Source organism: Serinus canaria, chromosome 13 (genome assembly GCF_022539315.1).
Source record: "Serinus canaria isolate serCan28SL12 chromosome 13, serCan2020, whole genome shotgun sequence".
NCBI classification, from domain to species: Eukaryota; Metazoa; Chordata; class Aves; order Passeriformes; family Fringillidae; genus Serinus; species Serinus canaria.
In genome coordinates, this window is record NC_066327.1 from 1,397,776 (window position 1) to 1,403,291 (window position 5,516).

Consider the following 5,516-nt stretch of genomic DNA (forward strand, 5'->3'; position numbering starts at 1 on the left):
CCTGTTCCTCATCAGGTTCATCACTGACAGGGGAAGCACCGAGCTCCTCCTGCTCAGCACCAGCCTCTTTCCCTGCACACAGTTCTGTCCTGGGCACAACGAACCCAGAGCTTCCCTGGACAAGGCAGGATCAGGCTGAGCTGGGGAGGAGCACCCTACATTCAGGAAGAATAGCTGCCTGCCTTGGGCTGAAAATAGACCATGAAACATTTGAAGAAGACAGAGCTGGAACGGATGATTGCCCGGGGCAAGGCACAGCTCCCGCTGAGTTCATTGCTGAGCTCTGAGAGCGTAAGCACATGAGGAGCATGGGGGAGGGATGCCAGGCTTTCTGGAAAGGCCTTGAAATATCTCACTGGAGCACAAAGGCCAGAAAAAAACTTCATTTGAATGGATCCCCAGAGAGGGAGGTGAGAGTTTCACTGCTGTGCTCAGACACGGATACACAGAGCACTGGGCTGATGTTGAGGCATCCAGTGAAGGCTAGGGAAGTTGTGGAATTATGCTTCTCCCAGCAAAGCACTTGGGAGCACCACAACTTTTTCTCTGCTTATTTCAGAGCTGGATTTTTGTTGCTGGCAGCTTTTTCTAAGCTGACACTTCTACCTCCTGTGCCCGAAGTGGGACACATCAGGGGCAAGCAGAGGCAGCTCACCAGCCCTATGCTTCCCATAAGCTGGTGCTTGAGTTCAGTTCTCCTGGCTCCACAGATCGTATTTCCTGCTCTGGCTCTGTCAGGGATGCTGGAAGTGTCCAGGGCCAGGCTGGACGGGGATTGGAGCAACGTGGGACACCGGAAGGTGTCCCTGCCCATGGCGGGGAGCGGAACGAGACGATCTTTAAAAAGTCCCTCCCAGCCCACACCGCTCTGTGACGGATTATCGAGGGTTTTTCCCCGCCCCGGGGGGAGAGGCCGAAGCGAGCGGGGCGGTGCCTGTGGAATCACCTCAGCAGCGCGGGAGTGCTTGCTCCTTTTCTGCTCCCGCTGCCAGGAAAGTAAGGAGGGCTTTTGGCGGGACGGGCTCCCTCAGCTCGCCGCCGTGAGGGCCAGGAGCGGCTCAGGCGGGCTGGCCTCCTTCAGCTCGCCTCCATGAGGGAACTGAGCAGCTCAGGCGGGCCGGCCTCCCTCAGCTCGCCGCCATGAGGGAACTGAGCAGCTCAGGCGGGCCGGCCTCCCTCAGCTCGCCGCCATGAGGGAACTGAGCAGCTCAGGCGGGCCGGCCTCCCTCAGCTCGCCGCCATGAGGGAACTGAGCAGCTCAGGCGGGCCGGCCTTCCACAGCTCGCCGCCGAGAGGGCCAGGAGCGGCTCTGGTGAACCGAGCCCCCTCGCCATGAGGGGCCGCCGCCGCCATGAGGTGAGGGGCACGGGTGGCGGCGGCGGCGGCAGCCGGGCTGGAGACGGGGGCTCCGGGAAAGGAAGGCGCCACCTGAAATACTCACATTTCTTATTTAGCTATTCCTGCCGGCCGGCAAGCGCTGCAGCTCGCGGTGCCCGGGACTGGGGGTGTTGCTCGGCGCTGCAGTTCAGCATTAATTCCTCAGCTTTTCGCTCGGTGTGCTGGCTTTTGTCCTTTGCCACAAGCCAGGCCGCTGCTGTTAAACTTTACGAATATAGATGGAACTAACTGATATGTGCGATGTTTCTGCTGTCCTCTCTTTAGGCCTAAAGCCTATCCTGAGGTGGCCTGACCCCGGCGTGTGTGAAACCCCGAGCTGTGCTCTCCAGGGGGGCACTGGAGCCTGCGGAGAGATGTGATGGGATAACCTGCCCGTGAGACACTGGGAGAGCTCTGGAGCCACGTGGGTGAGGTGTGACCGTGAGCCAGCGAGGGGAAATGGGCAAAAATGTTTTGCTGTCTTAGAATTAACTAAAAGGTCTCTGCTGGCTCCTGTGCTAGCCTCAGGTCCCCAGGGTGGAAATAACATGGTTTATCCAAGCAATAGGTTTAGCTTATCCATTCCTCTTGCTGGATGAAGCGTTGATAAGAGTAGGAAAAGTGCCTTCACACTTTTTCTGCCCTGTAAACCCCCCAGTTTTGTTTTTTTTTTCTCCCAGCAGTAGTCAGCTGCCCGTGGCTGCTCAGTGCCTGTGCCAGTGTTATGCTGCTGGGAGAGAAAGGTGCTGCTGAGCTTTCCTGGCACCAGCGAGGCCGTCCTGGTGCTCAGTGGTGCCAGGTTTTGGCAGCACTCTGCATGTCTGAGAGTGGAGTAACTCCTGCCTGTGGAGTTAGAGCCTAGACTGGATGCAGACAACACACAGAAATTTGAAAATTATGTTGCAGATATTTTAATATGCATCTTTTATATAAAAATTAGTGTCAGTTAATTAACTGGTCAGTGCTAAGGGTTGAATAGGAGTCCTCTTTTCAGCTTTCTTCATTGGGTTTTTATTACAGATAAATTGTTGGTGTGGGGATTGCTGGAGCAGCAGGAGTGGTCAGAAGTAAAGCTGTCGATGCTGCTCTGAAGATCCTTGTTTGGAAAGTATTGAGAAGATGGAAACCTGGAGCCCACAGTTTAAATGGGGCAGCTGGAGAATTTGTTTTCAGAATGTGGATGTAGGAATTGGAAACATCAAAGGTGGTTTGGCGCAAGGTATAAAAAGAATTATATGCACAATTTATTGTCAATCTCCTCTCATTGCTTTTGGAAATACATTTTTATATGACCTCAATTAAATGTGTTTATATTTAAGCTTGCTCAGTTTGCTTTTCATTGTCTTACAAGGCTGTTGGGTGCAACAGGATTTCAGAATGGAGACTAGAGAGGCTGTAGTGAGGCACCAGCTCTCATCCCTAGGCCTGGGGGGAGGTGAGCCGACAAAGGAAGGTTGGAAAAGGCTGATGAATATGTAAAATAAATCTGAACTGGTGGGTAGGGGCAAGATGACCCCCAGGGCTTCAGACAAAAATGGCATTTAAATGCAAAAGTTGGAACAAAAAGTGTGTTTTGCTCTCCAGATGAGAGTTGGATCCCTTTGGATTCCTAGCAGTCTTCTAGGAAACCCTGGGTTTGTGAAATAATCAAGATTCCTTAAATGTCCCTGATACTGTTAGTTTAGCCATGAGCCCTTCTGCCACCTGAATATCCAGAGCTTTGAATGCACAGTTTCTGTCCTTCACATGGGAATACTTGTTAAAATACTAAGCATTGGGGAATAAAGGTTTTTCCTGGTTGAAGCCTGAGTTCTGTTGTTTCTGTAGGAACAAATCCTACCTGCAAAACTAATCAAGGGTTTCCCTGTGCATTTATGTTCTGCTCAGCAATTTTCCTCTCTCCCAGGGCTGGGCACCTCCTGCCGTTAGGGTGGAGGGTCCTGCCTGCTGGCAGCCAAGGAACACTCAGGGGGCTCTGCTGCTGAAGCAGGTACTTCCAAAGTGGCTCTTCTCAATACCCCATCCATCCCTGCCCTCTGGCAGTGGGAGCCATTCCCTGGGTCCTGTCCCTCCATCCCTTGGCAATTGTCTCTCTCCAGGTGTCCTGGGGCTCCTTCAGGCCCTGCAAGGCCACCCTGAGCTCAGCCCAAAGCTTCTCCTCTCCAGCTGAACATTGCCAGCTGTGCCAGCCTTTCCTCCCAGCAGAGCTGCTCCATCTCTCTGCTCATCCTGGAGCCTCCTCCAGCCTGGCTCCAGCAGCTCCAGCTCCTGCCAGGGCTGGGCCAGGGCTGGGGCAGTTCTGCAGGTGGGCTCTCACCTGAGCACAGGGGTATAGGTGATGCCTCAGGTTTCAGCTTTTCTATTTTTCATATTCTGTGCTGCTTTATTGTGTCGGTCTGGGCTTCATATTAGGGGATGGTAAGTTCTCTGCACAGAGACAAAACAATTCCTTCTCTAGCTGGGGGCCCACGGAGAGCTGATCCAGATCTCAGGCCCAAGAGCACAAACAACGTGGACCAAAGAGAGAAAACAAGAAGGATGGGACTGTGTGGGCTGGAGCTGTAATTGGACAATTAGCTCCAATATGCTAATGGACCAAAACTTATAAAAGTCTGAGACGCTGTGACCTCTCATCCATTTTGTGCCCATTTTGGGTTGTGGTGCCCAAGGTGGATCTATTTGAGGCCTCTTTATAAATCCCTATGTTATTCTTTAGCTCTGTCCAGTCTCTGTTCTAGGTCAGCCTTCATAAGTTATCACAGGGACAGAATCCCCCCTGCCCTGCTGCCCACACTGGGGCTAAGCCCAGGGCATGGGGTGGGGTTCTGGGGCATGTCCTGCTTCTGCCTTGTGCACAACTAGGAAATTAAAAATAGGGATGTCCTGAAGGTTCTCCAGTGGTCAGCACAAGCACAGGGTCTGGTGCTCAGGGTGTCCCCTCCGGCAGGAAGGGGACAGTCAGCACTGTGCAGCTCCTGCAGCACACAGCTATCAATAAAGGTCAGAATGATTCACCTTGGACCTGCTCTGGTGCCCCCAGTGCAGGACAGCAAAGGGAATTGGGAGAGAGCCCCAAGACTCTGCAGTGAAATAAAGCCAGGAAATGGAGCAGGACCTGCATTCATATTTGGGAAATAACAATGTGATTTGTGGTTCTGTTTAGGAGAACCATACATTTTGTAGTCTATATATGACTTCTGCTAGGCAAAAGTGGCTGGTTTGCTTTACATTTGCTCTGCTTTTACTGCTCTGCAGCACCACAGCACAGGAAGATTGTTAACTGAGATTTATGGGCTTGGTTTTGAGCACTTTATTGTTTTTTTACCTTGAGCTTGTTAAGAGCTGGATTTCTTGTGATTGTTCTCTGAGCATTTCCATATTACTTCAACACATATATTGTACCATTTTTTTAAAATACCTTGTGTTATTGTTTCATTGTGCTCTCCAGCCACTTACAGAAAAGAAAAATCAGCCTGCAATGAACTGAAGAGGAAGATTTTTCCTTTTCCCTGGAGCTTTCCCTGAATTCATGTACACACCCTCACCTTCCTAAAGCTGCTGGAGCACAGCGCTTTACTGGCTAATGGAGAGACCAGTTCTTTAGCCACAAAATTAAATAGGGAGAAAGATGTTGACTACGAAATAAATCAAAATTACGAATAGTACTTAAGGGGTTGTAGGAGTACTTTGGAGATTTCAGGAGGGCGGCGGCACAGGGACCTCTCCTCATCCAGCACAAGGTGGCAATGTTGGATCAGAGGAACAGCACAGCCTTGCACATCGGCTGCAGGGCCTTTTTACCAGAATCTTCCAACGGCCTCACAGCTAGCGAGAGGCCACAGTTTTGAATACTTTAGCCATGGTGACACCTGCGTTCTGCTGAGAGCAGCCTCGGCCTGGGCGGGGCTGGCTGCCCGTGAGCGTGCCCTGGGACACAGAGAACAGCGTGGGGACCAGAGGATACTGTGGCTATCCCAAACACCCTAGATACCCCGGACACCTTGGACACCCCGGGCACACCCCGCAGCGGCGGTGCCAGCGGTGCCGCTCCCCGGAAGCAGCTGAGGGGAGCCGCGAACCCGAGGTCCCGGGCCCCGCGCTCCTCCCGGGGGGCGTGGCCACTGCCCCGCCCCGCCCCC

General features: G+C 52.6%; 1 long non-coding RNA gene and 1 other non-coding gene across 3 annotated transcripts; both read left to right on the plus strand.

Moving 5' to 3' along the window:
- The first annotated feature begins 856 nt into the window (after nucleotides 1–856).
- Nucleotides 857–2,700, plus strand: LOC103823783 (uncharacterized). 2 transcript variants are annotated; one of them, XR_007778767.1, is made up of 3 exons: nucleotides 857–996; nucleotides 1,663–1,810; nucleotides 2,398–2,700. It is a non-coding gene; the product is annotated as an uncharacterized LOC103823783 (long non-coding RNA). The 2 variants fall into 2 exon arrangements; XR_625017.4 differs by having other exon boundaries at nucleotides 958–1,356.
- LOC115484260 (small nucleolar RNA SNORA74) lies at nucleotides 2,053–2,255 on the plus strand. The gene has a single exon (XR_003944995.1). It is a non-coding gene; the product is annotated as a small nucleolar RNA SNORA74 (small nucleolar RNA).
- Nucleotides 2,701–5,516: the final 2,816 nt, after the last annotated feature.